Below are 23,471 nucleotides of genomic sequence, written 5' to 3'. Positions count from 1 at the left end.
CATGTGTGCTTAAACAGGAGCACGTTTGCAGGATTGGGGCCTAAAAATCTGATTATTTTTATAAATGTTTATTTTAGCCAATGACACAATATTTTTATCATCAACATTAAACAAAATGTTCTGCTGCCTAAAGATTACAAGACAGCTTAGCAAGCCCAGAAAGGAGCACATAATTCTAAATAAACAGATTCTAAATATGTTATAATGTCTTAAACCTGTACTGGCTGATCTCTCATTGAACTGGGTAATCTAAAAGTGATGGTAACCAATTATTAGGAAACATAGGAAAATGCAGAATGTTTCTGAAATGCTGTGTTTTTTCTTTTAGAGGGCATGACTTACAAGTGAACACTCTTAGTCTCTGGGAAATACAAGCATCTTCCACAAGAAACACTTTTAAAAAAGTCTTTTGATCTCAAAAGCTGACATCTAGCCACATATTTAGGGCCAGATTCTGCCATCCATACTAAAACTGTGTAGTATGTTATACTCTGTGAGTAGTTCCATTGACTATTTAGGAAGTAGAAAGACATTCAACATGAGTCAAGGTGGGAGAATGATACTGGTTAATTTCAGGAGCACCTCTTTTTAAATGAATATATTCCAATGTGATTTAAACAATAAATTATTATTAAGCTTAATCTTAATAATCTTTTATAAAGAATTTCAGGAACATCTTATAGTGCATGCCAGATGTGTCAATTGGCTGGCTAATTTAACACACTTGTATAATTGAAATGTAATAGCTTTCTGCTAACTCACCATACTGTTTATGGTTATGAATGACAAAATTTTTATTTTCTTAAGTATGTGCATAATCTGAAATACCCACTCCCAGCCTCAGAAAATAAGCAGTTCCACAAATGAATGTGTTTTAATTATCTGAAACACATACATCAACATCCTGCTTTATTTATTTTATTTAAACCAGGAAGATGATTTGATTCCTCTGGAGATACTGTATGTATTGCAAATACAAGTTTCAAAAAATAAGATCAAGAAAATTGGTTTGCGTCCTCCTGTCAAGTGATTGGCATCTGGAGACTACATCATCATAACAGTCCTTGAAGCTACCTGAGCAAGACCAAAAGTTTTGAAACCTGCACTAGAAGATGCAGAGACCATGCAACCATTAGGTTTGAGATGGGGGCCCAGGGCAATGTGGAGGAACTGGGAATCACCTGAGGTCCATGGGTTTAGTTTTCCAACTTTCTTGCCTCTTCTGAAAGTAGTTGTGGGTACAAATACTGCCATCATGTTGGAACAATAAGGTTGCAACTGTGAATGTGGGAACTTGGAGTTTCCTGTCCCTTATATGGGATTTTTCTGCATAGAGGCCAAATTGAAAATCTAAGTCTAAATTAGACAACAGGACCTTGAACTTTAGCATATGAGTTCTGGCAGAATTTAAAACTCAGCTCCTTTTGGTTTCCTTTGGGATGACCAGTTGAGACTGGAGATATTGTTGACTTCTTGTGCATCTCTCATCCAAACTGGCAAACTGATTCTTCTTTTTAGAACAGGTGCCACAAATAGCAGGTGATCATTTAAAGCTTATATTGTAATGCATATGCACAAGGAGCAGGGGTAAGGTTGCACAGGTGCTTTAACTCTCATTTCCTGATTTTTGTTTTGTGTCCTTTTGTAGGTAACTTCCTCTAATTTCAAAAAAGAAAAATGAAGAAACAGAAATGTGCCCAGGCACTGCTATATGCTAGACAGAAGTAGAATGCTCTGCACTGAACAATTTGAACGATCAATCCTGCAGGAATAACTGCCGCATCTGTGTTTAGTCTTGCAAGCATTTGCTTGGTGCTGGGAGTTAAATGAGCCCTGAACATATCCCACACCAGTAGACTACATTTTTTAATAAGTCCACCTGGTTGCCTGCTCCATACATTATCAAGCCATAGCTTTACCCCTTCTTCATCCATCCAGCCTTTTTCATTCACATGTACAAAACAACCAACAGGGAACTTGAATTTCGGCATTGTTTTTCTTTTAAAAATAATCATTGGTCTCAGTTTGGCGCCATCAGCTGTGCATCCTAGTACCACTGTAAAACTGGACTTCTCATGTCCTGTTGTTTTAATTAAAATTGTTTTTTCACCTTTTTGATGGACAGTTTTATTTCCAACCATATCAAAATTCATTGGAGTTTCATCCATATTTCCAATACTACTTAACGCATAGCCATGTTTAGTGCACTGTTGTATTACGTATCGATGGAAACTATTTACTTTGCTATCAAGATCTGCAGGTAATTTTGGGGCAATTTTCATCTTTTGCCTCAGTACCATATTATGCCTTCCCATGAATCTAGTACACCAGGATACAGTGGCCTTAAATCTGTTGCTGTGATCCGGGTTAGATTTGGCCCACTGAAGTGCAAACAAATGTATTTTATTTCGTGTCACTACATAACCGTTTTGGCGATGCTCATTCACCATGTCTGCTACATGTTTTTCGAGTTCTGGCCAATGTGGAGTGCCTCTTCTTAATGCACGCTTACCCCTTGGCATACTCTTTAATGCTTTTTCATTTGCTTTCCAGTCCCGAACCATCTTTTCTGTTACTCCATATTGTCTTGCAGCAGCGCAGTTATTATGTTCCATGGCAAAGTTTACAACTTTAAGTTTGAAACTGGCTTCATATTTCTTTCTTCTTGCTGGTGGAGCCATGATGGGGTTTTGACTGTTGGACATTTGTATACTGTACTGTATGTACTGGTGCTATACTGTATGAACAGGTACAGATACTGGTGCTGTACTGTATGTGGTACCCAGTATACAACAACCAGCCAATCACGGCAAGCGATGTACCTTACTGGCGATTGGCTGGTTGTTGTATACAAAGCCTGCTTGGATTGGTCAGCTCTCCCTGCCTGCCCAGCCCTCCCTGTCTCCAAGACTATCAGAGCGGTAGCGCAAACACGCCTCTTTCACCCGTCTGGCCCGCCCTTGTATCCTATTACCTCCTTCTCTGCCTCTCAGATCTCGCACATGCGCGCCTGCGCCGCTTCACTGCAGTCCTCAGGAGCGAGATCTGAGAGGCAGAGAAGGAGGTACGGTAATAGGATACAAGGGCGGGCCAGACGGGTGAAAGAGGCGTGTTTTTCTGGGCACAGCGCCGCTCTATCTCTTTTTTCCATACCCCGGGCGTCCCGGACGCCTGCAGCTTGCTCCGCCCTTCACTTACACCTTCCTGGTGAGGCGCCCCCTGACCTCGTCATCGGGCGGGGATGCGGCCGTGGCCGTTTTTGAGCTCCCCCCACCATATGCGGCGACCGCAGATTCTCCAGTCCGGCTCGGAAGTTTCAGCACCCGCCCTATAAGACGACACCCGGCGTATAAGACGACCCCCGACTTTTGAGAAGATTTTCCTGGGTTAAAAAGTAGTCTTATACGCCAGAAAATACAGTGTGTGTATATATATATATATATATATATATATATATATATATATATATATATAATGGTGGCATCCCATGGGTAATGGAAAGTTTTTCACAAAATCATAGGTATTGGAAACCGAAAAGGCCTATTATGTTTGCTAGTTCATCTGCCCTGCCATAGTACTCCACATGGGTTCTTTGGAATTAACCAAAACCTAAGTGGACAATAATGCAGCTTTTGTAATCCGCCACAATAGCGATTTTTCAAGTCCTGACCTTCTGTATCAAAAGCACAGTTAAAGAAGGAACTTTAGCTGGCAGCAGAGTAGACTGCGGGAGTAGTCCTCAGCCTCTAGTGGGTGACACAACTAATTCACACACGCTCCTGCTAGAGCAAGCTGATCCCAAGCATCTGAGGTCAGTAGGCATTCAAACCCAAGCACAAGCCACAGCCACAGGTCATCAGCTGCGATTATCTTTTGTGCGGAGCAGCCACTAGAAGGAACAAATATTGTAGACTCGATGAGTCAGCCCTCTATCTAGCAAATCTGCATGATTTTGTGTGAAACGACTAACTAGTGGTCGAGGCCTGAGCCCATACGTTTGGCTGATGGGTTCATCTTGCAGTGGCTGAGAAGGATTGTGTAAGTTTTATCTTGCAAGCCCTCCCGATAGCTGTCATGATACAGGATACTGCTCTGGAATCAGGACTGCCCCATTTCTTTTGTGTCTGAATGTGGCAGGCCTGAAACCCTCATGTTGAGATAATTTGGTGGGGCTCTTGTTCCTTTTCTAGTGTTCTGATCTTTTAAGGATTTTGATACATAAAATACTGGATGATGGTCTTCTCATGGTCCTTTTAAATACTAAGTGTTCAGCACATTAGACTGTGAGAGGTTTTTAACCAAAGCAAGGTAATTCATCTTTTCTTACTACTTTTGGTTGTCTTCTTATATTTCTTTTGCTCACCAGGTTTCTTTGCATCATTTTAAATATTTACTGCTTGGGAAATTTATTGAACTGAAGAGCTCAGACGTTTTTTGGTCCATTTATTGGGTAGATATGATACCCATTGTTGGACTAGGAAAAAATAATTAAGGAATCTCTTTTATTCACCTTAAGCAGTGCTCAGAATGCTTGGTTTTTCAGACAGCCCAGGGACAGTAACCTATTCCTATGGTATATACCATGAAATAGACCTAAGTTTGATTTCCAATCCAGATGTCTTCAGGTTAACAGGGCTGAATTGTGCAGCCAACACACTTAGCCTATAGGTAGAAAGAATATTTCATGCCATTTTGTTTTTTAACTGACCAGTGTTGATTGGTGTCTGCGGGAGGCCCTATTCTGTCCTCCCCAGACAGAAATACTGTAGCTGTAAGTGGAAAGAATTTCTGGAATTCATAAAATATTAGGCATATATATATACTCCACAGGATCCAAACTTTGGGATACGAGAGATACTCAAGGGAAACAAATATTTGATTTCTGAAGAAAGTGTGAAAGCAAGAGAGGATTTTATAAGGTACAATTTTGCATTATAATAATTTAGTGTGTGTGTGTGTAACATACATGTTTAATATTTAGGACACTTAATCTTTTAGTGCAAATTTGACAAACTCAGGAAAGCTAACTTTCCACTTTTGTTATATAGGTTGTTTTGGAGGAAGTGTTAGAGAAACTTTGTAGCAAGTTATAGCTTTATAACCTTCCCTCGTCATCAATTCATCAGCCCATCATAACTTTTTTTCTCTTCAGTGTATCCATAATTTATGTGCCTCTAATCAGTAACCAATCCCTTAATGTCTCATCTCACTCCTCTGCTCAAAACTATCATTCTTCATTGTCAGGTTTGTAGTCCATACATTTAAAAAGTGACTCCTGGCCCCAGTGAAGTCAAAGAGTTTTTCCATTGACTTTAATGGAGCCAGCATTTCAGCCATTCTCTTCCTTTTTTGGTCTGCAACCCTGTTTGCTTTCATCTCTGAAATATCTAACACTATCTCAGTGATGCCACTGAAATTGTCCATGTCTTCATCTTCTGTGATCTTGACTACTGTAATTCCCTTCATCATGGTCTCCATAAGTTTCAAAATATTTCATTTGAGTAGCAGCTGGTCTGTTATGCAGAAATGGAAGCAAGAATTTGTTTTCCTCATCCTGTGAAACCTCCCCTGGATTCTTGTTCATTTCATACTTCAGGATGAAATCTCAATCCAAGCATTCAAGACTTTTTACCTCCCCACAATCTTTCTGATCTCATCTCTTCACATTCACCATCCCATCCACATGTCTCAAATACCAAACTTCTTTCTACATTCTATTTAAAGCAGAATAAATATTTTACAATAATTTATTCTGACAAATGTATGAGTAGATCATAATGTCCTCAAATGTGTTCACTGGACGTTTTAATTTTCTGGATTGATCAGGAACAGTTCTTTATATATATTCATCATTCATTCACATGAGCTGCATTGGTTACTTACCAGATGGAATTATTTCATCTCCCTGATTAGATAAGTGCTCAAGCATTTCCAGCATGATCTGTTACATGTCAAGACATTTTTTGTGTGTTTTTTATGAATTTCTGCCCAGAGAACTTTGAATTTTTGATTTTCAGCAAACATTACAACTCAATTGCACAAATGTCAGCAGAAGGCCAACATAAGTGATGAGAATATGACTGAAACAAATGTATTTAAAAATTCAATAAAATAGTCACATCTTTTTTGCAGCTGTATTCCTCTCTATGCTGAGTATTCTTCTCTCTTGCGTCCTTCCCATCTCTTCCACCCAAACATCTGAAATAGTTGGTTGATTTCTCTTCATCTAATTCATTCACTTTGTATATTGTCTCACTCCCCCTTTCTTTTCACTGGCCCATAATTTCTAGTTCTCACTAATATATCTCATTTCAGAGCTAATCTCTTTCTCTGGCGCATGATTTCTTTCCTTCTAATAAAACAATCAAATTCTGCTCTCCCAAACTCCCAACATGCTAGCATTTTCCTTGCACCTTGAGAAGTACAGCCCTTCACCTCTGCTCTTTCACATCCATAATATGAGCTACATCATATAATGTACATTACATGAGCATATATTCTACTGGGCCTCTGGCATTGCCTGTATAACTAAGGGTGTAAACAAAGTTTAAAAGTTTCTAGATTCCTCTGTTTACAGTTATAATATTCCAAAGTGTTCTCATCTTCAGGTGCAGTTGTCCATGATTGGCCTCTGCCCAAAGTTTGAGGAAAAATAACTTGGGGTAAACTTGGGTTAGACATAATTTTCATTGATGATTAATACCTTGGTTGAAAAAAAATTGGTGATGGTATAACAAACCTGAGTGACATGCAATTTTCAAATAATCAGGCAGTGGTGTTTAGGATTCATATATATTGTGGTACGTGTGTGTGTGTGTGTGTATATATATATATAAATGTGTGTGTGAGAGAGAGAATGCAAGAGAGAGAAAGGGATCACTATTGATGCACCTCGAATTTTTGTGGACTTACAAAAACTGTTAGTCTACAGACTTACATTTAAACATGAATGTACTGAATATGCATGTGACGCTATTGTAGTTAGTGTGTAGTTAGCTAAATGTAAGCGATGAAGTGTTCTCTTGTTAGTTCAAAGAATTTTCGAGCAGACTACATTTGTATTTTCTATTCATGTTTCATCAAAAAATGCTGATTCGTTGAAACTGAAACGGATCCTGAAACAGGATGAGTTTCAGCAAATCTCCTGAGTAGAGAAATTATTGGGGAAAAAAGGTTTGAAATTGTCAATGTCCCACTTTGACATTTTTGAACTGGAAAGTTCTTTGTTTTTTCAAGTCAAGATGACTTTTTGATTTGAAATTGTAGTAAATGTATCCCAAAAAAGGTGGGAAAATTAAGTGGGGGGGGGGGGAGCAAAATCAAACCAAAACATTTCAAAATGATCAAAAGAAAACATTGTGAATGACTTGAAATGAAAATGTTTTGATTTTCAGTTTAAAAAAAATTGAGATTTTGACTTTTCGTCTTTATCTGGGTTGGAAAAATCTTATGCTATCTTGCCAGTTTTTACAGGATGGGAAAACCATTTCTTGTCCAGCTCTGTTTTCCATGAATTTGGTCACAACCTTAACGTTGCATTAATGTTGTCTTTTGTTTATATTCATTATTGTGTGGGGGTACATTGAATTGGCTGTACTTGGCTATAGAGTGGTCTGTATATAATGAGAATGTAGGTCTCATTCTTAGCAACTATTTTACATGTGAATAACTTTATGCCTGTGAACTGCCCCATTCAACAAAATGGGACTAGGCACATGCATAAGTGTTTTGCGGATATGTCAGTCATGAGTGAGGAAAGCATCCATACTCTGGACAACACTTAATCACATGCTTAAATTGAAATCAGTTGGATTTAAGCATGTGCTTAATTTGCAGCATGTACTTAAATGCTTTCCTGAATCAGATTCTAAGACAGGGGGATATACTATCTATTACTGTTATGAACTGCTTTGTTTTTAATATTACTTTTTTGTCTCTATGTCATGTGCAGGTGTCTGTTTTGCATATTCAAACCCAGGTAGTTAGATGTACAGTTACCAAATTGCATTTCTAAATCTGGTCTTTTACATGCCTTAACTGCAGGGGGCTGTGTGCACAAACAGATGCAGCTGCATGTTTGGGGACCAGTTAAAAACTGTTTAGACTTTATGCTGAGAACACTAAGACTAACATTTCCTTCCTGTAACCCAATAGATCTAGGTTTCAGGTTCCTCGGCAACTTTTCCAGGATATGGAAATATTTCTGATCTGCAGCCTTTGCATTTCTTAGTTTAAGTGTAGTAGAATATCTAATATTTAACGTCAGCTCAAAATGCAGACAATAGGGCAGGGAGACCTATATAAAGCTATTCATTTTGTATTTTGTCTTTTAAACTCAGACTATTTGCTCTGATGATATATGGGATATTGTATACAACAAAGGGTGGGAAAACTTTGAATCTTTTAAAATGGTTACATTTTTTAAATTCTCTTTTTAAATACTGAGGACCAAATCTTGATACTTTTACTTGCTTTTCACCTAATTTGTACAAATTCCCATAGAATTCAAGAGGCATCTGCCTGAGGAAGGACTGAGGATGAACTCCTGACCCTGTGAAGTCAATAAGAGTGTTGCTATCTATTGCAATAGGGCCAGGATTTAACCCAGTATATCTGAGTATCTTAAGTCTCATTAAGTAAACATGGTAAAAATGTAAAGGATACACTTTTAACTGTGTTCACTATATATGCTCCCCTCAATTTACACCCACAGCTCCCACTGAAGTTAAAGGCAGTTGTATGGACTGAATGCAGAAGGAGTATATGACCCAAAGAAACCAACCTACTGCACAAAATTCTTTAAGTTTTAAGGGGAAAAACACACTTTGCGGGTGAGAACTATTTTGTAGTGACCTGTACATTCTTTGAAAATGACTTGATTGACTCTCTTGCACTCTGAGTGCTTTTAATAGTGTAATTAATTATAGAACTTAGAAGGGTTCAAAACATCCCTTCATATTAATGTGTTGTTATAGGTTTGGTGAACTCTGGATATTATCCTGAGGAGGGTTATACATTTGGAGAACAGCGCAAAAAGCTCTTTCACTGAAGTGTTCTGTACTGTGATGACACATTTTACTATTGTTAGTGTACATTATCAAAGGCAGAAAAGACCTACATATTCTAATTATTTTCTCTGTTAAAATAACTGCAAAGTAATTTTCATAGAAGTTTCAGTTGTAATTGCTGAGGGAGAAATGCCCTAGCACAAACCTTTGCATACAATTTTTTCTTTTCTGTTTCCAAATTTATCTGCTGCATTCCCTAGAGATTGATGGAAATTTACAATAGGTTTACCAATTTATGAATAATATAGTTAATTTGATATTTTCTAGTGCAAAAAAAATTGTAAAAGTATAATTGCTAGGGACTGATTTAACATTGTTAAATTAGATATTAAGTATTTTCATGTAAAACCTTAGTTTACATTAAAGTGAGTATTATTTAAGCATTGCATACTGACACAATTTAATACATCAAATTTTATTTCTGGAGGATTTATTATAAACTAGTCCCTCAAATCAGTGTGAACAATAAATGAACTTCATTACATCAATACTGATATAATTACTACATTGTATTCTTTTATTTGAAAATGATTCAAGTGTATTTATGATCCTATTATAATTTAGTAAGTCAAAACATACAAGTAATACAGCTGTACATATATACCAATTTATATAGAACATTTGAAGAAGTGTAACTATAAAACAAGCTTCTCCTTCCCCCTATTTCCAACTGTGCTGCTTTTTAAAAAGGAATCGTGTCAGATATTTAATTTGTGAAAGAATACATTGCTGTAGCACAACTGTACTATCTTCTAACTATACCTCTCAATAGTTTAAGATAGACTTAATTTCTTTTAGATCCAAATTTACAACCTGGTATTATATCACTATTTATGGCAGTAAATTGACATCAGCAGAGCTCGATAATGCAATCGAAGCAATGAAGTTTGTGTATGTGTAGCAGGGATTGGGACATGAATCTTATGTCATTCCTTTGCTAGTTCTTGTTGGACCCCTCTTTTATTTTGGGTCGTTGTCTGACTGTAAAAGCCATTGTCACACACTAGTCTTTGGTAGGTTGAAAGTATGCTTTATTCCCCCTTTCTTCCACCCTTTGAAATCTGAGGATCCTATTCGTGAGGATTTCAGGATAGGATTAAATAAATTCAAGAGGGCAAATTCTGTGATAGAGTTTTCTTTGGTCTTCCCGCCACTTACCTGTGTAATTTCAGGTATCCTACGCCACATTTAAAATGTCAACACTGGAACTCTCTCCTGAGTTGTCTAACTGGGCAATATCTTGCCTTCCGTCTGTTTTACTTTGTTCAGCTCCCAGGCTTTAATCTCAGTCCCATGCTCCTGAGTGTCTCTGGAGGGCTTGGTACTGGTCTGCAAACCAAACGTTCTAGAATTTAGAACTCCGCAACACCTTTTCTCCCTGAAGTCGCCATCCCGCTTTGTGGCCTCAAGACAATAGAGGGAAATCCTCAGGTTCCAAGCGGCCGGTTTATCTCTCAGTCCTTTAAATTGCAAAGTATTTAAGATTATTCAAAGTATTACGTTACTATGTAATGTTTAGTTTCGGATTCTTTTCCTAGATGTCATTGAACACATTTGTAAATCGATGTTCTTCCTCTTTTGGCCAATAGAGGGTGCCATGACCTAGTTAACTAACCTACGAAGTGTACCGAATTGGTTTAAGTTTTCTGCTCTGGGTAGCTAGAGTGAAATAAGAAAATATACGCCTGCATACGTTTTCCCGATGGTGCAGCCTTGCTTCAACTCAAACAAAATAGGAGTGGTTCACTGGACATGACTGTTCTCCAAGAAGCTTTAACTTTAACCAAATAAACACGAATCTAAATGCTTCTGACTGCAGAGGGGGCTCCAAGACAAATCTCTCTGCTCGCCTCCCACAGGGAAGCCTTCATTGAGTTGGGAAAGGACATTATGCTGCACTGAGTAAAAACTGCTGAGAGCAGAACTTTTGAAAGAGGAAAGAAGATGGTAAATAGTAAACTCTGAGATTATTTTCAAACGAGAGAATTTGTCAGTATTCTGAAGGATTCAAAAATATCATCAGACTTGGAATTATTCAACCTTTAATAGAACATTTCTTTATGAGCTCATGGTTCCTCTAGATCATAGCATACTGTCCAGTTGCCATCACTATATTATTACCATTTAGAAAATATCAGGATTCCTCTTGCCCAATTAATGAGTCGGTTAAAATACTTCCCCATTTTTATTTGACACTTCATGTATATACCCTATTTGGTATTACACAGTATACATTTAATAGTATATATGACTTACTTAATTCATATGCGAAAGAGAGGCAGGTTTCACCACTGGGGTAATCTAGCATTTGAAATCCTTAAACCAATTAATTTAATGTTTCAGAGCTACGCTTTTATATTGCTTAGTTAACTTATAAATTTAGAATCTATTCCTGAACAGAGTTAGAACTTGTGTTAGATTTTAATGGATTAAACAAAATAGTATATGTTCTCAGATATACATATACAATGATGCGTAGGTCTGGATGGTTATTTTATTGTTCCAAGAATTACATTTTTCTTAAATACTGGAAAGCTGTTTACAACGAATTGTAAACATAAGTCATGCAGTCTCAAAGCATTAACAGTTCGGGCTTTTAAAAAGGAAAAAGTGGGCACGAAATTAAAACTTCCATTTGTTCGATCAGCTCCCAGGAAAGGGTCTGCACCTGTCAGTTTTGACTCATCTGTGTCAGAAAGCCCAAAGAGAGTTCAGTTGTGAAAAGCTTCGGAGAGGGCAAAGGCAGGGAGGTCATTGTTCTCTGTTGTGGTGAATGTAATGGGCCCGAGCTGAAGTCTTCACTCAGGCAAAACTCCCACTGCAACCAGTGGTTTCTTTCGCATGAGTGAGGACTTGCGGAATCAGGGGTCCACTTCTAACATGCTTGTTCTGCTTCTAAAAGCATAGAACAGCTCATGGTGCCTATGTTTGTTATATTTACACCTAAATGCCGGGAGGTGGCTGTGTTGGCCTATTGAATTATTTAAATATATTAGGCTAAACTGGGGGGGGGGGGCGTAATATGCCAAAGTTAACCGGCTTCTACCACGGACAGCAGCCGGTTTCTGTTCCCACTGAAGTTCATGGGAATTTATTCATTGACTTCAACTGCGCCAGGACCGAGGCCCCAATGACCAGAATAGCGGGAAAAGGTAGTTTTCACCTCATCTGCAAAAGAGATCAGGGTTTGGGGAGTGTCCTGATCTCCTTAGCAAATGACTAAATGTGCTGTGAAAAGTTATCATCCGCCTCTATTGCTATTAGCAGCAGCATGTGCTTGCGCCCTCGGTACCCTGCCATGCTAATGTTCAGACAGGCAGTGTGTGGGAGGTAATCCGCTTTCCTGCCCCTATATATTAATCTAGATTAAGTAGCAATGTGTCCTATAAATACCTGAGCCTTCATTAGCTGCAGTTATTTTGCAGACCCTATATCGCTTATTTTAATGTTCCTTTCTCCCGCAGTGGCATATTTTAAAGGCATGCACTTTCTCAGCGGCAGGCATCCTCTGTCAAACGCCAAGAATCAATAGATTCTGGCGCTGTAACGTTGCATTTTGTAGACAGACGCATTCTGAGTTCTATTATCCGCTTGACAATCAATATGGTGCCTGATACCTGTTATTTTGGGGGAAGCGGTTAGAGGGCTTTAGATTAATGTCAGAATGGGTAATACAATAATCCTGCTTTACAAAATTCTGTTGCTAAACGTTAGGTATGGGATAGTCACACCTTCTTTTTCACTGTTGCCTTTCAGGTACAGCCCGGATCCTGTGTGAATGAAATATACTTGTGTCCGCAATTGTAAAACGATTCAAGGGTGGGAGGAGGAAAATAAAGTAGCCCTGATCAAATCGACTGTTTTTCTGGTCAGAGTATCCAGTACTGATCTGGATCGCAAAGCGCGAGCTGGTACAGCCCGGCTCCCGCTATCGAATGTATTTTCCTGATGCGAATTAGTTAGCGTCAGAGTGAACCGGAGTCTTGCAGTTCCGAGCAGGAGAATAAAGCGCAAGAGCTGCCTTCAGGACCATGGACAGCGGACGGGCTCCGGCGGCTGCCGATGGGACCTGAGCAGAGTCTGTCTCCCGCCTTTGTTCCTCTGCAGGCTTAGGCCTGGCTAAACAAAGACATTCAGCAAGAGTTACATTCTGAGCCCTGGCTTCTCCCCCTAGCTCCAGCACTCCCATGTCTAACTACCCTACTCTCACGCGTAGGACATTTTAAGACCTCCACCCAAAGCATCTCAACAGAAGTCAGATTCTCTGTCCTTTCAAGCTTCCCTAGCTGTGAAACCTTCTCCTCCAGGCCCTCTGACGTTTAGAATTGCTTGGCTTCTTTAATTTCTTCAGTATCATGTTACTTGGACTGCAAGTCCAATCAGGTAGACTAGAATGTCAAGAAGCCTCACAAAGGGGACAAAATAACAATCGGGCATTCCTAGTTTAATGCTTCTGGCCGGTTGGCAGGAAGCTGCATAATAAACGATCCTGGCAAGAGGATGACAATACATAATGTGTCTCTTTAATGGACTTTACACTGTTTAGCCCAGAGAAGCAAACGAGTAACCTACTTCTCCTGCTAAAGCACTGCTGCTGTATTGCCTATAATAAACCAGCAAGTCCACAGAGCCTTCTCCGGACAACTGCCCCTTGCAAAAGCTTTACCCAGTGGCAGCGTTCATTTCCTCCCCAAAGGACTTAGCCATTCGAGCTGTGCGTTCCTATTCAGTCTAGATTTTCTTAGGTGAGTGACTGTGGACTTTTATTTCTTGTGTCTCGCCTGTTTTTATTTTACTGTTGTGTTTGGGTTGGTTTGTGCTATGGTCAGATCTTCAATGCTGGCTTCAGGCTCCGCTCTTGGCATTCACCGCGTGCCTTAATTGTATGACATTAAATCAAGGTCCGCTGTGAACACGGAGAGTCAGAGCCTCGCATCTTTCACTCCGGAAACAAAATAGCAACTGATCTTTGCAAGGAAGGTAGATCCCTCCTCCCCCACCCGCTCGTCCTCCAGGCCTGGGCTGAAGGTTAGTCATGTCCGAGTTGTCTTCCTAGCCCATCTGTTATTTCCAAGGGCCAGGGGTCTGTGAAGTGTGAGTGCCGCTTCCTAAGCTGCTGCTCTAATTTGGCAAGCCTTTTTCTCTTCGCTTGAAATAGAGAATCTGGTTTTGCTCTAATTTTGATTTCTCAAATTTATTTTTTTAAGGCAGGGTTTGCGCCCCTCCCCCCACCACACACGCTGGCTTTGGCACTCTGTGCATCGGAGACAGGCCCAGCATCTCCAGCTCCTCTCCGCTAGGAAGGTTTTCGGAAGAGGAGCGCTGAAAAATGAAAGGGCAGGAGGTGTCATCTTTCTTTGTAAAGCGGAGAAAATTAACCCGATCGCACTTGCCCGTTCCCGGGAGGCTACGGACAGCCCATCTGGCCTGCCTAGAGTTACTGTGCAGGAAGGAAGGAAAACAACCTACGCTTTTACTGCCCTTTTAACGGGCATCAAATCCAGACTGATTCGGACGGCATCCCTGAGCCAAGGAGGGTTGCTGTGCAAAGCGTTTTACCCAGTCTGAATGCGATCAGTGCCCTAAAACTGGGCAAGTTGATCTCTACCGGTGACCTCTGAAGTTTAGCTTCAGTGGGAGAGATAAGAGAGAGAGAGAAGGCACATTGGGCTATTTCTTTAGTCGAGCGCGGCTCCATTCTGGCAACGGAAATGGGTGGGTCCAGGAGTTTGGTTTCCCAAGGATTTCAGTTGCACACCAGCTTCTGTGCGTACGGGACGTAGGGACGCTGCTCCTGCCCTGACCATCATAGATCCGGAGTGTGATCTCCTAGAAAACAGACAAAGCACGAGAATTAGAAAGGGGGGGGGGGAATCGCGCTCCAGCCCGCCCGCAAAGCACTGGCTAATGTATGCAAATGACAAAGGGGGAGAGGGGAGGCTGATCAGGAGAAGTGTGTGTGTGTGTGTGTGGGGGGGATACACTGAATAGGGAGAGATAAACGGAGAAATCGAGTTTCCTGAGCTGCCCCTTCAGCCAGGCAGAAGAGCTAGTGAAGGACGGGAGTTTTCCCCGGAGCCCAGAGCCGGGGCCAGGAGAAGGATGGGGGAGCAGCCCCGCATTTGAGTTTCTATGTAAGCAAAGCGAATTTTCCAGTCGACGACACCGTTCGAGTCAGAGAGGATCTTTCCAGAGCTCGCAAATCTCAGCCACAAACGGGCATCCAAAAAAAAAAAAAAAAAAAAAGGCAACAAAAGGTTCCCTCCTCGATCCCCCTAGTTTAGGTGCATTCAGAATACACGAGCCGAGCGCGAATTCCGTCCGGAAAATCCGAGCACTCCCCCATAACAACCCCTCTACCCCCCCCCCCCAAAAAATGAAAAACCAGCTAAACAAAAAGAAAGGTTCAAACCTGCGGAGAGCTCAAGCTTTTCCCCTAGCAGCGCCGGAGCCCGCAGAGAACGCGAGGTGAGGGTCCTCTTCGGTGCTGGGTGCTTTTTGGGGGTGGGGGTGGCGCGGTCTGGTCTTTCCCCCTCGCTTGCTGATCCCGAATTAGGGATTAATGGCTCTCCAGCCAAACAAATAAGGCATCTGCCTTCAGTACAAGAGGATTACACGGGGCTGCTGACGTCACCAGCCAGGCAGATGTTGGCTCCCAAAGTCCTGATCATCTCTCCGTGTCCTTGAAACCAGAGCGAACCCGGCAGGATCTCAGCCCTGAGCTGCTCAGCCCGGGGCCGTCAAGGGCGAGAGAATCTCACCCGAGCCCCACAAACCAGCTCTCTCGCCAGCAAACTCTCCCACTTCGGAGGGGGAGGTGAAAGGTCGAGCCCAGCGCAGCTCCCCCAGCCTCAGTATCGCCTTAATCTGCACATTGACAGCAGCAAAGTGGTTCCTAATCCCAGCCTCACCCCATTCAACCCTTCCCCGGGAAATAGCTGAATTCAGTGAGATCCCCTTCACCGCGGCACCGCTTTGGGGCTTATAGCGTCATTCGCTGTGGTTTGACAACAGGATCGGCTAGCTCACTACAGCCCATGCGTTAACCACCGTTTCACCGCAGACTGCAACCTAGTTCTGATCCAGTCAGTCTCCTAAAACTCTCTGTATTCCGAACAGCCACCCCTTACCCGTATCCTCCAGCGGACTGATTCATCAGACCGAAACAGACGCTGTCCTGAATAACAGTGATCTGAAATTCAGACTCACAAATGAAACCAGTATGGCCTTAACCTATATCCTTTGAAACATTCAGGGTTTGAGCAAACCTAAGCAGGTTATATAAAACACCTTCTCTTCATATTACTAGGAGAAACTTTTTTTTAATGGTTAGATCTATCCATGTCATCCAGAGATCCTATTCAGAGAAACTGGAAGTAGGATATTTATAGATAGCTATCTTTTTGTGTATCGAGTAACTCTGTTTAGATATTAAAAGCAAAGCAACAACCCAAATTCCAAAGAATCTAGATGCGCTCAAGGCCTCACCCAAATGGATGCTTGTTTAAAACAAAATCGAATGTTATAGTTAAATGATTTAGAGGAAAAGTGTATTTATAAATCGTGTAGGTCGAGGTAAGGCCTGTACATCCATAACTCGCCATTCCTAAACTCGGATGTATTGAAACTCCCCAGTGTGCCTGAGAGCTTTCTGTGCATATTTCTGCATTGACTGGTTTGGGAGGATTTAAAAGGGTTTGAAAAGGTAGCTCAAATAAAGGCATGATCAAAACGAAAAGGAAATTTGCCTTAGAGCTATGGCTGTAGATTTGCTATGGAATAAATTCGATGACTCATCACCCCAGTCTCGTTGCATCAAACAATTGTTTCAATAATTTCGGTATCGCAGTCAGGCAAAATAAATGTTATGATATAATGTAGTGGGGTGAGGAAAGCAGCCCTTCGATATCTAGATTATTTTTTAAAGAGCTGTTTTATAGCTCTGTTCCATATTATCCTTGTCTGTCAAAGTGGCATTTAATTTTTCCAATTTTGGAACCTGGTCACTGATAAAATCAATTTAATTTACACCAATGTCACTCAGCTGATATTAGAATTGAATTGTAGATTTATTTTTGTCTCTGCGTGTAAGAGAAGCACACAAATGCAGAGTGGGTTGATCTTTTTTAATTCCGTAACAGGTAACAACGGTTGAAAGTCTTATAAATACTAATTCAATAGAATAGAAGGCGGATTGCTATGCAGCAAAATTAGAAATGCCACTTCCTTCATCTTTTGTTTTTGAAACCTTTACTGTTACAAGAAATTGAAACCACACGTATTGAGAAAGACAGAGCAGCTGGTTTTCTTATTATTTTCACGTGTGTATTTTGAATATTATCCTGTGGTCGCTTTACTCTATATTTTCTAGCGTGATATTCCTTTCCCATTTTAGTTTAATATCCGTTCGCTGTCCATGGTTTTGATCTGCATGATGGGAGATGAATGCTACATTTTAAAGAATGTAAATCGCTGTGTATTTGCACAAACTCAATAATACATTTGAAGTTGTTGTCAAATGGCGAAGTAAACTGCAAGTTTCTCCAGGGCACTTTTAAAATGAAGTCTATTTTTTTTTCCAATTCAGAACACTGTACACAGGTGGGGGAATTTGCATTTATTTATAATTTATTGTTTTTAATAGCTGACAGATGTTCGATACTTCAAAATCATAATGAAATGTTGACTATTAAGCACGATACTCTTCAAATCTAGGGCTCTTTAACTATTTCTTTAAACGGATTAACGTGGAAATTAAGAAGTGATTTTCAACTATGATTCAGGGAGCGAACATATATAACCTTAATTGAAGTTATTGGAAAACCACCATTTCTTTATATTTTATAGCGGACATAAAATATGCACGAATCTAAAATATTACTCAGAATCTAAAATACTACTCAGAAACTCGCAATGCAATCGGTATATAAAAATCCCTTTCCTGTTTAAAAATAGTTGATTACAACTACAGACTTTTAAAGCTTTAATAAGTTGCAAGAGACATTCAGGACCATTTCATTGCCGGATCACCCTTTTCCCAGTTGAATTTTTCCCGTCTGGGTTATTCAGTGTTCTTGCTTAACGTATAAAGACAATTAAACAACCCCCCCCCCCAAGTATAAAACACTGCCCGCGCTTTCTAATTTCTTGTATGCAAAGAAACTCATCTGCAAACGCGCCTGCAATTCCCATTTCAATGCAAGTGGCTTCGGAGCCCTGGGCTACCAATTGCCCCCTCGCGCTCTCAGAAGAAAATAGGTGCAATCTCAAACGCGCGGTACCGGCGGCGGGGTAAAAAGCAGTGCTGCAGCCATTCACACTTCATAGGGTCGGTGGCTTCTTTCAAAGGAGCCTTGAAGTATTTAGGATTTGGGGGGGACCCTTGTACCGGAAGAAAATGGCCTAAACACAATAGGACTCGCCATTTTCTCCTGCCAAAGCACAAAGCAGCTCCGCGGCTTCAGCACCACACAAAGAAAGCATGGACCGGCTGAATTCTCTTACATTTTCCCCCCACGGATTCAAAAGCTTTCCCCTAACCGATCCGGTTTCCCAGGCGCGCTCACATAGAAAAGGCGATTAGGTGGGGGGGAGAACGGGTGTATTGATCTCAGGATAGTGAAATCAAATCCGGCCAACACAAGGGCGTTTGCAAAACGGGAAAGCGATTTTGATCCCGGAATTCCTTCAAGCTGGATGGACTCAGACCCCCACGATGTGCCGAAGGGGCTAGACTCAGAGCACGACCACGTTGCCTTACAAAAAATTGCACGCGGGCCAGAAAAGACCTTCCAACACAGTTGAAAATAGATCTAGCAAATCCCCCCTAAAACTGCGATGCGACCTGACATTCCACTGTGTTAAGCTACTGCGGCAGCAGCAATGGCCAACATGTGCAGGGTGGTCCGTCCCCAACCGCCCAAAGAAAGCGCAGGGCTTTCCTTTCCTTTCCTTTCCTTTCCTTTCCTTTCCTTTCCTTTCCTTTCCACCTTGGGTTCAGGAACGTACAAAGCAGCAGACTCCTAAAAAAAAAAAAAAAGAAAGAAAGGAAAAAAAAAAAAGGAAAAACAAAACAAAAACACCCCTCGCAGCATCGCCCTAAAATTGCAGCAGGAGGTTTGTACTTACAGCCAGCGCTAAAGTGAGTAATCCTCATCCCAGGTAGGGTTTGCTTTGCCTTTAGTACTTGTTTGCTCCTATTCTCCATGGTTCAGAATGGATGAAAATACCGCTCTGCCGGCTGGCAGTAATGGATTTCTTTCATTGTTTAAATGCAGGAAAGAGACACGATGCGGTGTCTCTTCTAATAGTTTCTGCTTGGGATTCAGCAGCTCTCTCAGCTCAGTAAAGCAAGACTCTGTGTGTGTCTCCCCCTCCTCCCCCTCCCCCCCACCACTTTTTTTTTTTCAAAAGAGGGCAGGTCGCTCCCTGAATCCCAATGAGTTAAATCAGTCACTTTCCTTCTCATGCATCAGCAGCCTCTTTAACAACCCCAGGGCTGCGGGCACAAAAGAGCATTTAGCTGCCTCCAATTTGTGTAGAAGGCCTGTCCTTAATTTGTTTTTGGAGTATAATTAAATCATGTATTTCGCCCAATATAAAAATACCACGTCCCCAACTTTGGCGATTGAACCACTAATTGTAACCTTTTTAATAAATTCCTGAACTTGAGCTCATACTCGGCGAGCCTGCAAAGACTCCACAATAAATTGACGAGCAGCATTTCTCAGCTAGGAGACCTGCACCCTGCATCCTGGAAAGGTCGGATCTGTACAAGCCACAATCACTTGCCAATGAAGTCTTATATCAACAAAATCTCTCGGAAAGGATTACAAGCCTTTCAAAATAAAGCTTTAATCTTAAATATACCTGGTGGCATATTCAATTGCAATCAACTATCAGAGATGGTTTAAACAACCCCGCACAACCCAGTGTAATTTGATGTGGATTTCATTTGTTCAGAGACACACACTATGTCATTCGATAAATATTCGTTTTGGTCAGTTTATGACGTTGATTACTTCTACAGCTACATGTATGTTACCGTCTAACTGTTGCTGAGGCTGAGAACGCCAGTGCTGGCAGGTCCTGTCAGAAATAAAATATGCTGAAGAGATTCAGCTGTAGTCCTTGGCTTTGAGAAGCTAAAATCAATAGAAAATCATTTACATTTTGGGTGCTCTCGCACTTGGAAACCAAACGTCTAACGTAATGCAATAAAGAGTAAACGTTGTCAATCGAAAACGTTAATCAGAAGAGCCCGTGCCAGTCTGTCTGTCGTATCGCAAACCTGTTCTTCATGCACACTGGCCACTAGGGTTAGAGCTGACCCTTCGGGGCGATCACAACATCTTGGTTATATAAAAAGTTTTCCTTTGTATTTTCTTTGCACCCCTGTCATCTCCTAATTCCAACTGCACTTGCTCAAATGGGCTGTAATCCGACTCTAGAGGAGATTAGAGAGCCAGAGATAGCTGCGTTTAGGATTACCAAAAGGAAATGAAGGGATCTAATCCATCGCCTCTCAAGCCCTCCACCCCTCATGTATTTTTCAGTTTCAATCAGACTTTATATTCCCTTTTAGTATTTTAAATACCTGGAGTCGTTTGAAGTAGAAATAGACTGAGAGATAAGGAGTGTTTTTTTCCGTTTGATGAATTCATTGGCACAGAATAAGGTGAGTTTGCAAAAGCAGCCAGTGCTCTCCCTCTGCTTGTCTTCCGCACCCCAAACACCCATTGCCCGAGAATGGCCCCAAGGCCTGCAAGCTTCCATATACCCTCTTCTCTTCAGCCTATAGTTAATAGCAAAAATTCCATGTATGGAGCTGGCATGTGCAATCCACAGAATAAATCCGAGAGTGACCCGAGTTGCGGCCAGGAAGAAAGGGATCTCAGTTTCCACACACGAGCGATGAGATAAGAAACAGAACATTATTTGCACACAATAGTAACAAGTTTTAGAATCTACTTACCTGTAGACAGAGGAACGTGAATGTGTTGTTTTAATCGCTTAAACCCGCCACGTAAACAGCTAGCACTTACTACGTCGATACGAAAATAAAATCGTGGGGTGCTTTCCACGTTTATCTTTAAAACAAGGAAATAGCATCATCCTGTGCTTAAAATGATACGAAAAATCTATAAAGAAGTGTAACATTTATCTAAACAAGTCTATTACGTTGAGACCAATTTGTTCTGTGGAAGGGCTGTAGAATAAATATGCAGTTGAAAAAATGTGCTTAGAGATTCTAAATCTCTCTCCTTATCTATCAGTTCAAATATACCCTCTCACCCCGATAGGTTTAAATGGATAGTTGTAACCTAGCCTGTCTAAACCCTGTTTTATTTTGTATGAATTCCTAATTTTAATGTGCCTTCCTTTTGTTCTGATTACCACTGGAGTAAATCAGGACCACCTAAAAGGTTATGCTAATATACTATAAGGGCCTGCATTTGAAAAAAAAATGGCTAGTCATCCTTTTCAAAGATTTTGTTGTGTAGAGTGCATAGCCTGGTCCTTGCAAGTCTGGAAGCATGTTGAATCAAGTGCCTTGGAAGAAGCTACATAGATAGCGGCTCCACATATAGCCCGCATTAATTATTAAGGTTCATTTCCTGATGTAGGGCTCTGTTTTCCTTAGCAAGTCTATCACCTGCCACAACGCAGACCAGTATGTTTGTTCAAAGCTTATGAAAATGTAACCCAACTCATTTGCAAGAAAGTTGTTGCTAATTAGTTGATAATAAACTTCTCTGGACAGGACAAAAAAGTCTTTTAAAAGTGCAAGGTGTTCTTTGTTATGGCATCACAAGAGGGATTAGCATATCAATGTAGAAGGGGAACAATAGAATAGGGTTTACCTCCCCCCAACCCGTTTAACATTTTAAGTGAATCTGGTAGTCATGAAACTGAAAGGCTGCGGTCCAGTCGGGTTTAGCAAACCCTCCATCTCCCTCTGGGTCTGTCACACCCGTTGCTAATTCAGTTCTGGGTCAGTCCGGAGCAGAGCTGCCAACTCTGCACCTCTCATGTTAAATTTTACAGGAGATAGGCAAATTACTACTAAAGACTGACCCGAGACTACTAGATTCATTTCACTTGGAACCAAAGCCTACTTTGAATACAAGCCTCCATGGGTGAAAGTCTACTGCATTTGAACCATTGGACCATCTGGAAACCCACACACAACTCCAATGGTTTTATGAGCTCTCTCCCTGAATGGAGCTAACAAATCGTAAGACTTTGGCCTTTTGGATTTTTCTCCCAGGCTGGAGTTTTACTGTTGAAGCATTTGCAATTGGATCTTTTACAGGACAAAGGCCATGGACCTACTTCTGATATTCAGTATCCTTAATAACGCCTAGATTGTTGTCCCCCCTTCTGTCTTTATGGTGTTGAAAGGTCATCCTGGCAGACCCTCATCTCCCTTGCTTTCAAATCCATGCATTTCTAGATCTTTGTAGGGATGTGTCAACATCCTGGCAAAGCAATGGGGCATTTAAAAATTGTTCAGCCAATAGGAAAGACATGGCATTTTTTTCGTATTCTTAGCTATTTAGCAGAAATCCCTCCATCCCCCAACATAGGAAACCCAAGGAACAACAAAAACAAGCTCGAGGCTACCAGAATCTTCCAGCCCTTTGGTTACAGGTGTAAGTAGAGGCTATGTATTAGTAGAAATTAATAATAAAAATATCCACAGGTCAGTGGAACCAATTAAATCTCCCCAACTCTGAAGCCCCTGATCCAGCTAGTTGTCTTGGCTTGACAGCCTGTATGTGTTATTTACTCACATGGGTAGAGTGCAGCTAAAGGCATGGGGGCGAATTAGAATTGTGGTTTAGGACCCACAGGGAAAGCACTATGGACGCCTTCCTTGGTGGCTGGCTGCGAACTCCTGGGTTGCGGGAGCAGAAGGAGACAAAAGCTAGGTTTGCCTAATCAGAGCAGCAACACACCGAGCAATTGCAAGCTTCTGCCTTTGGAAAGGAGCCGTACTCCAGCGGGTGCCCCTCCTGAGGAGACGCTGCTAGAACGCAGCTATTTTTAGGGATTGCAGTGCTATGCAATATACATTAAAGTACAGCGAGTTGCCAAAAATAAAGGAAGCCCCTATTTTCCTGGCAGTGTCGCTGGGGACGAGGAACATAAAAGTGTCCTTCGCAAGAAACAACAGCAGCAAAATAAAGAAGTGCGTACGTTAAACAAAAAATCAGAAAAGGTATTTGGTGTTTGGTTCTCTGGTTCCACGTAGGGACTGCTGAGAACTGTGAATAAACCCCGAAATCGTCGAAGTTGACGTCAAATCCATCTGAACAGCCATCAAGGAAAACGTTCAGGATGGGGTTTCCCTAAATGCAAACCATCAGCGAGGCATCTGAAAGGAGCTTTACTTTCTCC

General features: G+C 41.1%; 1 long non-coding RNA gene across 1 annotated transcript; it reads right to left on the bottom strand.

The window, feature by feature from the left end:
* Positions 1-9,467: 9,467 nt before the first annotated feature.
* On the bottom strand, positions 9,468-19,416 carry LOC117873528. The gene is made up of 3 exons (XR_004644747.1): positions 19,197-19,416; positions 14,538-14,897; positions 9,468-10,528 (listed from the first exon to the last, which is right to left on the bottom strand). It is a non-coding gene; the product is annotated as an uncharacterized LOC117873528 (long non-coding RNA).
* Positions 19,417-23,471: the final 4,055 nt, after the last annotated feature.

This window comes from Trachemys scripta, chromosome 2 (assembly GCF_013100865.1).
Source record: "Trachemys scripta elegans isolate TJP31775 chromosome 2, CAS_Tse_1.0, whole genome shotgun sequence".
Classification (NCBI taxonomy): Eukaryota; Metazoa; Chordata; order Testudines; family Emydidae; genus Trachemys; species Trachemys scripta.
The sequence above is the reverse complement of the archived record's forward strand: the minus strand, read 5'-3'. Positions and strand labels throughout refer to the sequence as shown.